Below are 15,042 nucleotides of genomic sequence, written 5' to 3' on the forward strand. Positions count from 1 at the left end.
GTTAGTGTTGCACTAGTGAGCAATTTTTATCCATGCCTTTAATTTCCTACTAATCCTATGTTACTTTAATATTTACAAAATCTGGCCTTGTTTAATACACTCGGGAAATTATTTTTGTATTCCCCTAATGAACTAAAAATTTAAACCATTTTTTAAGATAGTTTTTGTTGACAAAACCCACGTTTTTCCACCTCCGGCAAACACCTGCAAACCCTGGTATAATTATACTCCGGGTATATAGCACATCACTTCCAAAAATTGAGTACCCCAGCCTTTGACAGAGTTTGTATATTATTCCCATGAAGTTGTGTATATTTTTCAATACTGCTATTATTAATATTGTAGTTGTTCAGCTGATAATCTACTAATTGTGAATAGAAGCTGCAAATTAAAGTGTGTGTATATAACAACCAGAAATACTTTGTGTATTTGTTGTATATTGTTCACGTGTATTTTGTTTTATACCAATGGCTTTCTAAGAGCTTCTAAGGGCATACTGATATAACTTAATCAGGTTTGGCATTTCTTGGGCCAAAGTGTTATAATAGGCCCTATAGCAGTAATACCTCATATTATATCTATTGTAAACAATGTTAAATTTATGAGCAAACTCATAGTCCAGTTTTTGAATGCTTAGACTTGTGCCAAGTCTTTGAATTTTGGGACTGAAATAGTATGAAATCATGCAAAATTGCATGTTTTTGGCACATTTCTACTCGAATTGCAAAACTATTGAAATTTGCTTTTATTGCCAGTAAGAATTGACTTAAGTTAGTTCTAACTAAAGGATTCAGATTTAGCTGTTTCATTTGGCAAAACAGGATATTTGTAATTACAAAAAGTTAGTGATTTATTGAATTGGGAGTAGTGAAGTATGCTGTTAAGGGTAGATGAGGTATTGTTGGTCGAAGCAACCTAAAAATCGATTTTCATTATCTAGATCAATATATTATTGAAACATAACACTTTGATGTTTTGCAAAAGTTCATTCTACAAATCATATATTGAAAGCTTGATTGATTAATTGTTATTAATGAGTTATGCACGTTTTACAAAAGTGTTGTTGTTTCAGCCCTCTTTACAATAGGGGTAGGTTAAATAGCCTTTTAAAAAGGGTGATGTTTCATATTTCTTAGGGAACAGGCTTATTTGATGCAGTATGATCTCCTGAGCATTTTGACACCATTTTCATCCAAATCGGCCAAAAAATGAGTTGGTGCCGGCCAAAACAAGTATTTGGACAGGGGGGTCTGTGGGGGGTCTGAAAATCAATATTTTCAACAATAATCATTATTATATGCCTAATTATGTTAAAGTTGGTGCTGATTTGCATGTAATTGATGTCTAGAATTCCATTTATGAAAGTTGCATAAAAATTGGAGTTGTCGTTTTCTTAAAATGGCTGTTTTACGTCCAAATATGGATGTGAGGGCGCTTTGCATAAAACACGCACATATTCTTTTTACAAGAAATGTTAATGATGCCAGTTTGAAGATAATCACATGTGGCATATCCTCAAGAAATTTGGGCGTTATATTGCTTTTCGTTTGACCGTGGTACTATTTTTCGTATTCTCAGGAAGCCTTCCATTGAAACGTACACGTTTTAAAGTGCATTGACCCCTGTACAGTTAAATGGGAGCATTCTATGAAATATTCAAATGGCTGCCAAAATCAAACCGTACTATGTAAACCGCTCAAATTTCTTGAGCAGGTACTAACCATGATTATCTTCATACATACATCATTGAAATTTCCGTTTGAAAGATCGTTTGCATGTTTTATGCAAAGCGCCCTCAAATCCATATTTGGACGTAAAACGGCCATTTTCAGAAAACGACAACTCCAATTTTTATGCAACTTTCATAAATGGAAATCTAGACATCAATTACATACAAATCAGCACCAACTTTGACAGAATTAGGCATACAGTAATTATTATTGTCGAAAATATTGATTTTCAGACCCCCCACAGACCCCCCCTGTCCAAATACTTGTTTTGGCCGGCACCAACTCATTTTTTGGCCGATTTGGATGAAAATGGTGTCAAAATGCTCAGGAGATCATACTGCATCAAATAAGCCTGTTCCCTAAGAAATTTGAAGCATCAGGATTTTTTAACCGACCACTATTTACAACATGACTCAAGGACCACAGGACCCACAAAAGTATCTGCGATTTTTGAACCCCTTTAGTGCCTTTACATACTCGCTATGAAATGATCAATGCAATTTTTGCCTAAGCTCAATACTCTACCATTCGCAAGATACTGTGAACTACCAAATCGCAACAGTTTAGTTTTCCAAACTATTATCTGAACGTTTTATACCTTCACTGAAAACGAAACTTGGGGTGACTAACTAAGGAAAAGTTAGTTAAAACAATGTCAAGTACGACTAACCTGTAACTAATACGGCTGGACTGGACTAAACTATATGTTAGTAGGTCAGGATACACTAGGGACTTTACTATCAAAATACTAGTTCAACCTTGACCTACTAATATAATAAATTAGTTCAACTGAGACCTACTAGAGCTTACTAGGGACTCTACTAATATATTGGGGTGTTCTACTAATGGGCTCTACTATCAAAAACGATGTCAAGTACGACTATTTTTTTTAATAGGGCATTCTGTACTAATGTTCGACTAGTTCAGCTGACTGAACTAGTCTGTAGAACTAGCCCAATTCTAGCCCGGTAGAAGTGGTCGAAGATATGGAAACTTACGTTTTATTGACCTTTTTTCCCAACCTTGTATTTTTTAATAACTTACAAACCGTTTTAGCATGGTTAGAATTTGAAAAACAGATTTGGCCCCGTTTTTTGAGCCCTGTTTTCTACTACACACGGCATGATGAAGGTTTCCACGAATTCGGCAGCCATGGCAGCCTCAACCATGCATGCACAAACCCACGGTCCATGATCACGACATTTGTGTTCCGATTTACAATCTCATTTCAAATTCTAACGGTTTGTAAGTTATTCAAAAACAAGCTTGGGAAAAATGTCAATAAAACATACCTTTCCATTTCTTCGACCATTTCTAACGGGCTAGAATCGGGGCTAAAATGTCCATCTCCAGACGCTAGATGTGCTATGTCCACAGCTGCATGTGTGAAATGTCGTCTATAAGCTAGTAGAGACTAGCTCTACTAGCTTAATTTGTCATAAGAGTCATGTCATGTGATCAAAAGGGCGGTAAATTCAACTTTAGTACAACCCTTGGTACGGTCCACAACCATGATTCGTTCTACCAATTCGTAAAGCCAGAAAAGTTAGTTGGACCAACTTTTGCGGTGCAACTAATTTTCACTTATTAGTAAAGTACCATAAATTTGGCATAGTTCGGCATGTCCGTACTAACAATTTCCCTCAATGCATGCTGTACTAGCCAACCATACTAGATGGACGTTTAGTTCGACATTAAAAACTAGTTTACCAGGGGAAACTAGTGGTCCTACTAAACAAGAGCTTAGTTCAGCTTACATAATACGAGTTTTTGTTTTCAGTGTTAACACGACAGTTAAACGGGTTTTTTTCTGTACGTTTTGTGGTTGCTGTGTGCACTGTTGATAATTTGCTTCAATAAACTGGTTAAACTCGTATTTCTAAAAAGCAATTAAGATTCTTATACTGCCGATTAAAATAAAGCACTAATTTTTGGGGATTAAAAATATTATCCAGTTTAGCCAAATGAAACATAACTAAATCATAATCCTTTAGTTCTAACTGGCAATAAAAGTCAAATGTTTAAACATTTGACTGTTATTATCACCTCGAAAATAAGCGCAGCGGAAACACGTTATTTAATGTTTCTACATGAATGAGCTTTGAAATCGGTCAATGCATTGTGATGTAGTGTCAATTTTAAGATGCTCATAAGTGGAATGCAAATCTGCCACAAATTGCTGTAATGACAAAATTGGCGCATTTCGAGATTTTGAAGGTTTATTTGGACGCTTGCTTGAAAAAGCAACGTTAATTTAAGTATCACAGGTTAATTGCCTATCTTTTCTAACTTCGTCAAAGAAAACAAAATTAAAAAATCTATCATTGAATAATTATAATAAATTAACCAAATATACTATTTTAGCAATTGCGGCCAATCTGCAGACAAATTAAAGCTGAAAAAATGACTAAGTTCAGCTAATTAATATGCAAAATTGATGCCAATAGAAAACCATGATATTATTATGTAAATTAGGCATGAGCAATTTTTTGTTTCAATATTTCATACTTTAATATAATACAAAAAATACAAACTTTAACATTTTGATGGTGTCTGGGATAGAATTTTAATTTTTTCTGTAAATATGGTATGTGTCACCATTGCTCAAAGCCAAATCCGAAAAGTAAAAATAAAAATTCATTTGCAATGAGACTTTAAATTAACATTTTGTTATCTGGATTAACATTGGAAGACAAACGGTAAAAGGCACAGCCACTCGATCGACTATACCGCGTATACAAAAATGGTGTGGCCTTGGACACACACAATGGCTTAGAGCTAATATTGTGGTTTGGAATATTACTCCCTTTAAACTCACTTTAAAAATGGTTTGTTTTAACTCGTTTTCCTCAAGTGTGCCATTCGTTGTCGACGGAAATAATTTACATGCTTAGAAAGATTAGTATTTCAGCTAAATGGTGGTAGGTCTTGATTTTTCAAAAGGCCTATATTTATTGATTTATGAGGGATCTTAACAATCCATAAAAACAGGTAGTAGCTCTTAAACGAAGCAATGTTTATTTAAAAAAAAACCCCGATGGTAGTCACAGAAAGGTTTCACACACCATATATCAAAAATTCAAACAATTGTGATAAATAGCACATTATGAGGAAATTGATTTTTCGACATGGATGTTTGCCAAAATTGAACAACTTTGATGCGCGCGCTTTTCAATTTACTGTTATGCTTGCATGCACAGTGTGGCAGAATTAGTGTGCAGCCACTGTGACATGCCTACTTTTATTAAAATATTTGGCCAATTTTTGGAAATAAGCCGGGCCAAGAAAACTGCGTTTTAGGGTGTTTTTCGTGATAATCAAGGCCAAAACCTTGAAATAATTTCACGTTATGCATTCTACTTTTGGAAAACACATTTTCTTATATCTTTTATAACCAATCTTTGAATTTGTGACTGAAATTATAAGAAATCATGCAAAATTTCACGCTTTTGGCATATTTCCCCTCAAATTGCAAAACTTGAAATTGACTATTATTACCAATTAGAACTAAAGGATTAAGATTTAGATATGTTTCATTCGGCAAAACAGGATAATATTTTTGTAATAAGGGCAAAAGTGTCTCATATCTCCCGGCCGCGCGAATTGGATTTCTGATGGCGGAAACGTTCAAAAATTTTATTTCACAATTTTTATTTTCTTTTCAAAATATGAAGACAAATTGCCATTGGCAAAACATAATGGGCCAAACCGGTGAGTTTTCAAGGGGTGACCCCCTGAACACCTGATTTATTGAAAAATAAAAACCGCATAGTGCATTAGATTTCAAACTCCCATGGGCCATGAGACAAATATGTGTTTTTTTTTGCCTAAATAAATAAAAAACAAAACAACTAGTGCTGTATTACATTTGTGTTTGTTGAACAACAGAGCAATTTTGAATTAATGTTTTATTCCCTATATAGAGCTCCGCAGTAAAGCGGTCAGAAGAGAAAGTTGGGTTACTTTCATTTTACCTCATTATTTTAGCTTAAAATGGTCAGAAAACCTTCCTGACTGTTAATTTGTTCCTAATAGTATTTCATAATTTTTGAAAAGATTAACAAAATTAAAATTTGACTCAAACCGTTTCTGTTTCTACTTTACTATTTCTACTACTGTTTCTACATTAACAGTAATTCAAGTCTATTCAATTCCACACAAGTCATATAGACGTGTATATATTCGTGATAGTATGGCATGAACAAAAGTATTAATTTTTGAAAAACTCCACGTGTCGATCACAAACTATACAAAATGCATAAAAAATCGCTTCCAAGTTAATTATATCCGCCAGCTAGTATCGATAGACCTGACAAAACACCGTGTGATGATGTGATGTCAGACAGATATAATCAAATGCATTGTCCCTGTCGTCGCAGGCAATGGAAAATCAACACTGCTACCAAAGACGAGCTTCATAAAGCGTAATTCTTATTTCGCGAGATAACATCGCGGTATTGAATGAGATATATTTAAACACTATAATATATAAATTGGAACTTCATATACTATAAAAGCTGACCGGACTGGGCAAGAGACCACTCACATTGATGTCTGATTAGTCTTGCAGGGGTAAGTAACTTGCTTTAATGAGGGACAGAAAGGGTATACAGGGGGAACAATAAAATCTGTTTTATAAAGGGCAACAAATTGCGCTGTAATACGATAATTAGCAAAATCTGTAACTTTAAATGTAAATGTAGATATAAATTTATACATATAAAGAACTACTTAAATAGTTGACATGGACATGTGTTTACAAGAAGATCAGTTAAAACAATATCAATAAAACATGATAAAAGGTTGCACATGCAGATATATAATAATAGTTCTGAAACAGGGAAGTTCTAAAAATAGCCTATGACTATACAAGTGGTAATTTTTTGATAGATAAATCCTATGTTTTTTTCTTGCTCTTCTGAAAGCTCAGAAAAGTAAAAACGTTGAATTTGTATAAGAAAAATCACCAATTACATTGTATATATGTAACTATATCTTACATATGAAACTCTTTAGTATATTCAGTGTAAATTACGTACAGGGTGAGTCAAAAAAAGTGCAATAGAGAAAAGAATCCATTTTTACTTAAGAACCGAGTTGAACTTTTTAGGTTTGAAAACATTTTATGTATAGTATATCCATCATTGACCTTGTGTGTAAAAATTAAGGAATTAGCATTTACCGTTTTGTTTTTATAACACATTTTATAGCGCTACCCAATTTGAATGTTTGTCCAAGAGACATCTAAAATTTGAATGTCAGCCCACTCTGTGTAAGGTAGATTTGGAACAACTGCCATTTTCCTAACCTCATTGTCATTAAAATAAAATGGAGCACCCAAAGTGTTATTGTCCTTGGTCTTGTTTAAGGAGAAGAAACATTATTTGTTGTTATTTTCATTTTACCTTTACTTTAAAGATGTTTATTCTCTAACAAAAACATACAAATTTGCAGGCGTGGTTTTCGAAATGAAATGCGCGCAAATTGAAATGGAGTGAATTACAAAATATCCAGTAAGTTGGACATATTGGGATTAAAAAAAAACTGGAGTTGGAGTCGAGTGAGGTATGAAGGACTTAAAGTAATGTTAGAAAGTTTGTTTGAACAGAAAAAAAAAGAAATTAAAATACCGCAAAATCAACCTTATTTAAGTTAAAGTCAGTTTCAGATATGGTGCCTTTACCGCACACTGTGTGCTCTCATTCAAAATACATGGTACCTCGTGGACAAATAACGAAATTGGGTATCGCAACAAAAGGACTCATCAAAATTAAACGGTAGTTGCGATTCACTTCATATTTTCACAGAAGGTGGCCATTGAGTGTAGCATTTATAGAATCTTTCAATATTGGGAAAGTTCGATTTGGTTCTTACATAAATATCGATTCTTTGCTCTATTGCAGTTTTTTTGACTCACCCTGTATTAAAAGACCAAGTTTTCACAGCAGTCTTGAAAACACCATTATATCTTCTTCTTTTTTTGTCTTTATATAATGGAGAGGTGTAAATCAAGGGGATCGCAGTCGCACCATGCAATGATAGATCCCGTGCTCGTAATTTTTAGGCTGCTGAAACGTAAGAATTCAATTTCATCGATATACTCCCAATATTTATTTTTTTTAAAGTGGGTCATGGTACTAATTTGTGAAAAATAAACAGTTTAAAAGCCTGTTTTTATGAAACAATACAGGCACCTGTGGAAAATGTTAATATCCAATATACATTTAATTATAGCCAAAAAATCCTCGTAATTTTTGGGCAATTTGCGATTTTGTGATACATGTGGTGAATGTTTCAGCTGTGCTGATTTAAATTTGGGCAACTGAGCTACTTTTGTCGTAATGTGATGATTGTGATCAGGTATTGCATATTTTTGGTACCAAAATATCAGTGCTTCATCGTCTATAGTCAACAACATGCCTATTTAGACAAAACAAATAATTGCTCATATCAATGCTGTATATAATATAGTCTTTTGTTCAAGAAAACAAAATTCTTGTCTCCTTGTTTGTTTGCGTGTTTGTTTGTTTGTTTGTTTGTTTGTTTGTTTGTGCATTCGATTTGTATTTGCCTTTCGTTATAAATACGACAGACTTGCATCTAGGTTAACTACAGTGTTACTGATGTAATTCCATCGGGTTTATGCAAGTAATATTATATGCTACATAACAAAATATTGTTAGTAAATTACATACAAATTGTCAATTGGATTTCATCGGTTTTGCACTGGGTTTGGCAGAGCGCAAAATGATAATGCCGAAAAATACATTGATTTACATCTATATTGTTGTGTGTATATATATATAAAGATATAATCTTATAGTTTCTAAATTATTTCTACATCACAAAATACACCTTGGAAGAACATAAAGCACTTATGATTGAATATTAATTTAATTTGCAAAATACATCTCAAGTTCAGCGCGATTTAGGAAATCTGAGCACGTTTTATCAGGAAACCATCAGTGCGTACCAAATTTGTAATTAGTATTCTATGTATAGATGTTCCTCTATTATTTGCACCCACATAATCAGTGCAAATAATTTTATTTTCATATTGATGACGCACCTGCAAGAAATATATATATTTTTTATTTCTTTTTTTCAGGTGTACATTTCACAATTATAGTTAATTCAGATAAATACAGATATTGAGTTTTATACACCAATTTATGTTAAATATTAAGGTGGTACTACACCCCTGATAAATTTTGTGATTAATTTTGCATTTTTCTCAAAAAATAACTACACACTGGTAACAAAAGTTATGTATATTATAGGGGCAAGGAATCCAATTACTTCACTGAAATTCCAGTAATTCAAGACAAATGGTTCATTACAAATGTTAATAAATGAGGCTAGTACCTCTTTTCTTATCATAAATAACATACCGCTTGTCTTGAGTCATGCACTGAAATTCCAGTGTAGTAACTGGATTCCTTACCCCTATAATATACATAACTTTGGTTAGGCCCTTCACAATTGATTCCGAGTTTACTGTTCAAGATTTTAAAAATAGGACGAGGTGACTTTTAATTATTAATTATCTATTATTTTCTTTATTTAGTATTAGTTATCACAACCAATTATCAACCCGTTTTGAGTTGAGCCGGCATTCAATTATTTTATTACTATGCTTACTTTTACACATAGTATAAGGTGCAATTATATGCTGTTTGTTTATTCATCATTATTGTAGATATGATTATGTTAGAAAGTAGCAAGTAAAAGTCATTAACAAGTTTTAAAGGACACAATGCAAAATATAAATAGGCCTAAAATAATTAAATATTTTGCAATTTTCAATTTTGGACGCGGGCGGTTAACAGTAAACTAAGAATTGATTTTGAAGAGCCTTACCAGTGTATTATTATGTTTTGATAAAAATGCAAAAATAGTCACAACTTTATCAAGATATCGATATAATATTATTCAAAAATTATTTTCAGTTATTGCTATAAGGTAGTTAATCCTGTTACATCATCACTTTTACATTGAATTATATATATTTTCAATTTGTTTTCACGAGAATGACATCAGAATTTCAATTGTATGTCCATTGTAATATATAAATGTACTGCTGAGTCTGCTGTGATACAGGTCTGATTTTGCAGTGATAAGTATAAATACGACGATACAACAGACAGCTTGCTTTGCTTTAAAAGTGGTTAGTTACCATGGTTACGGGTTCTTCTCAAACCCATTGATTATGCTGACAATTTGTATTTTGGTTGAATTGAATCACATGACAAATATATTTTTGTTTGATAAACAAATATATGTAATAAATTATAAAAAAAAGTCCGATTATTTTACTTGGACTGTTCGACACATCCACCTGTTGTTGTTAATTTTGATCTAGTTAATTAAGGCGCATGGTTAGTGTATCATTGGCCATAAGAGTTTTTCAATTTCACCTCGCCAAAATTAATTTCACCTCGCGTAGCATCCCCATTGATCAAATGTCATTTTATCATTTGAAAATGTACCCGTACCCAAGAAGGTCCAAACAAAGAGATTAATTTTTCTTGTGAAACCATTCAAACTAGCCTAAAATAATCCATTTTAGGGGGCTAGGTCCACTTCTAAGTAAGTGAATGCCACTAAGCAGTGGCGTAGCGACCGGGGGGGGGGGGGTCACGTGCCCTGGGCGCTACCCTTAGGGGGCGCCGAAATGACCAATTCAGCATCGATTCTGCGCCCCCTCCTAGCGATGAAAGTCAAAATTTCAACTCCATTATAACCAAAATTTAAGAGTAATAGCCCTATTTGTGCAAATTTTACGGGCTCCGCTCGCATTTGTTTCGAATGGGGGAGGGGCGCCATTATGTATCCTTAGCCCTACGGCGCCACAACCCCTAGCTACGCCACTGACTTTAAGGGAATTCGCCTCCCCCCTCCGCAAAACATACGCCCCTGATCATCGCATTAGAAATTCATTATTAACATGACATTGGTTTTGTTATTGGATTTGTAATAGAATGAATTTAAACAATTTTAACCACTTTTCGTGTATTAAAAGAGTAGATAATGTAGAAATGAACAATGACTTTGCACAATTCGGCTTAATAATTTTCTGAAGTGAAAAATACGCAGGGCACTTCGCAGTCTTTCATGCGCAGCGGTAATTAAAAGATTATTAAAGAATGAACAGTATTGGAAAATTGGAAAATACTGTACAAAAAAGTAAAACGACCTTACAAAACTACTGCAACATGAGATTGCATCTTTCTTCGTTTAATGCATCAATACACGCACCCTTGTTTGTATTTTAAGGGTTGCCATGGAAATGGATACGTCTCGTGACTCAAATACGCAGAAAGTAATTTTACTTATTGTGGAAAAAGCCGGGGGAAAAGCATTTTACTTGACAAGTGTTGGTAATATACTGAGACTCCCCCTTTCCGTTCGCCTAAGAGTTTGTGATTTCTCTCACTATCAGGGGCAGCAATCTGTAGGAATAAGTTAAAAATGAAGGATATACCGTAAAACCTCGTTTACAAGCATATAGAGTGTTTTTGATGAAAGCTAAATTAACACGAAAAAACTGTAAGTATAGGCCTACCTATACGATAGATTGGTCTTTCAATAATTGTATATGCGTGATCCGGCAATTTATTTGCTCAAACTCCATTATTTTATAATTTTATCGATGGATGGCGCCTAGATTAATTTAATTAATTAAAAGCACTCTATATGCTTGAAGACGAGGTTTTACGGTATGTCAATAAAATTGAATACATAAGTGGTAATTTTTGATACAAAAATTACTAAGTTAAATTGCATTAAATTAAATTAAATTAAATTAATACTGAACACACCTATTGAATGACTTGATTATTGATTTTGTGACTGAAAATTGTCTGGGGTTTTGTCACGAAAAACCAAGAAAAAAATATGCCCTATGCATTCAGATGAAATTAATAAACATAATGATAGTATTACTATTTTTTTGGTATAATTATGTTAATGATTGCTGTAAAATATATTCTTTTATTGTAATAATATCATAAATATATCTGTCAAATTTACCCCTATCCCAGAATGTGTCCCACTTACCCCAAAGTGTTGGGGGGTAAGTGGGACAGTTGAGTCATTGCATAATTGACCCCGCCCTTCTGTACTGAATTGGAGTATCGCCCCAAAACTAACACCAGCCATTGTCTTAGGATTATACTTGAATTGTAAAAACAGAAGTTCAATCTTTATTCACTTACATGAGTTTTATATCCAATAATATCCTTAAGTGTCCCACTTACCCCATATTACCCTAATGGGCTAATTGGCCCAAACAGGGTATACTAGGAAGATGACACTCGGGGCAATAAATTTGGGGGCCCTGGGCCCGGCCCGGGCCCATCTGGCCCAATGGTAAATCCGGCCCTGTGCGTTATGCCTGTGCGTTAAGAAAAACTGTCAATCCCTCCCCTTCTACCTTAACTTCTAACCAAAGTGTTCTATAACGAATGTTTGATGACATGATACAACGTGATTTCAACCTGATTTCGACGTCGAAATTTCAACGTGATTTCAACCTGATTTCGACGTCGAAATTTCAACGTGATTTCAACCTGATTTCGACGTCAGGTGAGCCCACTGGGATATGGGTCGATAGTGAATCATCCATGACACCGTCACTGGAAATATACCTCAGTGAACAGACTAGAGCAACATCCAGCATGTCCAGATCTTGCAAATATATTTATTTCTTGACTATAGTGACTCATGTTCAGAAAGTACACTTATACATCACTCCATTGTTTATTATCCATTGTTGTCCAGTGCATTATATTTTACGAATCACTATTCAGCGAGGTTATCTTCGCAGAAGTACATTAGTCAAGATAATCGCACTTGACCGTAGAGTTATTAGCTGTTATTGCATTTAGCTCACGAGCCGTTGACTAATGCACTCTGCTCAGTGAATTATCCCTATCAAAAACAAAGGATATCTGTATAAATAAGTAATAGCTAGCGTGCGTCATTGTTGAAATCCCGGGGGGGTCACTCTCACACAAAAGTGCTACCCACTCGCGTCCGACCAAATGCACCCTTAATGGCGAATTTTCACACAACAAAATTGCACCCCTTAATGGCGAAACACATGCAAAATCCTACCCTAAATGGCGTAGCACATGCAAAAACCATACCCTAAATGGCGTCAACTGAGAAATATCTAATTTATACCCTAAGTGGCGTAAACAGTAAAATGAGCTAATTTGATACCCAATGTGTCTTTTTGATGTTGCAGACCCCGGGGGGCACTCTCAACTTTGGAGGTGACGCGTATGTAGGGCTGTTAAGACCCCCTTTTCAGCATCGCTGTCACCGAAAGACCCCATATTTTTTTACGAACACATGCTCGCTCCGCGCTCTGTCACCTGAAGACCCCCTATTTTTCCATTTGATCTGTCACCCAAAGACCCTTACAAGTTCAATTTGAACAGCAACTTTCATTTATCACTGATTTTGTTACTTATTTTGAAAAAATAAAGAAATTTGAAGCCATTTAGAACTAGAAATTCGATTTTAGAGGTTTTTGTGGTGCTGTTTTGGTTCTCACCCAAAGATTCCATTTAAAAAAAGGTCATGTTCTCACCCAATGACCCCATATTTTTTACATGTTGCTCTCACCGAATGCCCCTTAGTGCGAAAGCGCCAGCCCTACACCTATATCCATTTCAAATTGAAGTGCCCCCCCCCCCCGGGTGCAGACCTATAGATACTAAAACAAGAATTCCTGAAAAAAATTGGTGTCAGTTCCAATTTACAATGTAATTATGAATGTAATGTTAAAGATGGAATTGCATGAGAAGTTTTGCACTGCAGCACTGACAGGAACATTTAGTGGTAGTTCATTTATCATTAAATAATTATACACTTACATACATGTTTTGGCGCAGCGTCAGCCTTCTATTCTAGCTGAAAACGTTTTTAAAAATAAAAAATATGCAAATGAGGCAGCTAATTTGCATATTTTGCGACAAAAATCACATGGGATCTTAAGACTGCCCCTTACCACCATCCCACTAAGTTAAATCTCAATACGCCTCACCAGTTCCAAAAATGGCAAAAAGCCTTTTTAAAAAATAAACAAATATGCAAATGAGGTGGCTAATTTGAATATTTTGCGACAAAAATCACGTGGAATCTTAAGACTGCCCTTTACCACCATCCCACCGAAAAATGGCAAAAAGCGTTTTTTAAAATAGAAAAAAAGGAAATGAGGATGCTGATTGGCATATTTTGTGACAAAAATAGCATCTGATCTTAAGACTATACTCTTACCATCACCCCACCAAATTACATTTCTATATGCCTCACCAGTTCCGGAAAATGGCCAAAAGCATTTCGACAAATAAAAAAAATAGGCAAATGTGGTGACTAATTTGCATATCTTGCGACAAAAATCGCATCGGATCTTACGACTGCCGCTTACCACAACCTCATCAAGTTACATCCCTATACGCCTCACCAGTTCTTAGAAATGGCAAAAAAAAACCCAAAACAATTTTAAAGTTAAAATGCAAATTAGCTATCTGGGAGCACGTGTGGCCGAGTGGATAAGGCGCCCGACTCATAATACATAGTTTGTGAGTTCGAGCTCCGCTCGTGCCAACGTGTTGTGTCCTTGGGCAAGGCACTTTATCCTCATTGCCTAAATGGGGGATGTGGTTGGGTTGGATTGGATGTTTGTATAGTTGTTTGTTTCAATGTTGCAATATTGGCGCTGATTTAGCTGCTGCCTGCAAATTGCATTGTGTCTGTTTAGGTGTGTTTAATGTACAATTCTTGCAATTTGACCTGCGGGTCACCATTTAGAGTTTGAAATAAAAACCTTCCTTTACCTTCCTTTAATTTGCATATTTTGCGCCAAAAATTGCATCAAGTCTTAGGGCAGCCACTTACCACCACCCTACCAAGTTACACCCCAATACACCTCACCAGCTCCGAGAAACTAACCTGGAAGCCAAAGGCATTTAAAAACAAAGTTCACAGTTAGGACGCTGGACTACCGATTGTTATTGTTCTGCAAGGCTCACTCAGTCATTTAATAAGGCAATACAAACGATCGAATTTGGTATTCAAATGAACAAAATTTTGAGTTACACCTTTTCAGTGTAAAATTTTTTTTCTCGGCCAAATGAAAAGCAATCATTTTCATTTTTTCAGTAAATGTCAGGAAAAACTGTAATGCTTGATGCTGTATTTTTTTTCAAATCTTAGTGTTAAACTTAGTCGTGAAATTCAGTCATTTAGTGTAAGATTTTCGATTTTGATAGTCTTCAACTCTGCCCGCGAGCCTTTTTTT

General features: G+C 34.8%; 1 protein-coding gene across 1 annotated transcript in view; it reads left to right on the plus strand.

Annotated features, from left to right (window-relative positions):
• Nucleotides 1-6,216: 6,216 nt before the first annotated feature.
• Nucleotides 6,217-15,042, plus strand: part of LOC140155327 (uncharacterized) — a 32,853-nt gene continuing 24,027 nt past the window's right edge. Inside the window, exon 1 of the mRNA XM_072178120.1 lies at nucleotides 6,217-6,302. The gene's annotated coding sequence lies outside the window, so the exon portion shown is untranslated. The remainder of the gene's footprint in view (nucleotides 6,303-15,042) is intronic.

This window comes from Amphiura filiformis, chromosome 6, assembly GCF_039555335.1.
Source record: "Amphiura filiformis chromosome 6, Afil_fr2py, whole genome shotgun sequence".
NCBI lineage: Eukaryota > Metazoa > Echinodermata > Ophiuroidea > Amphilepidida > Amphiuridae > Amphiura > Amphiura filiformis.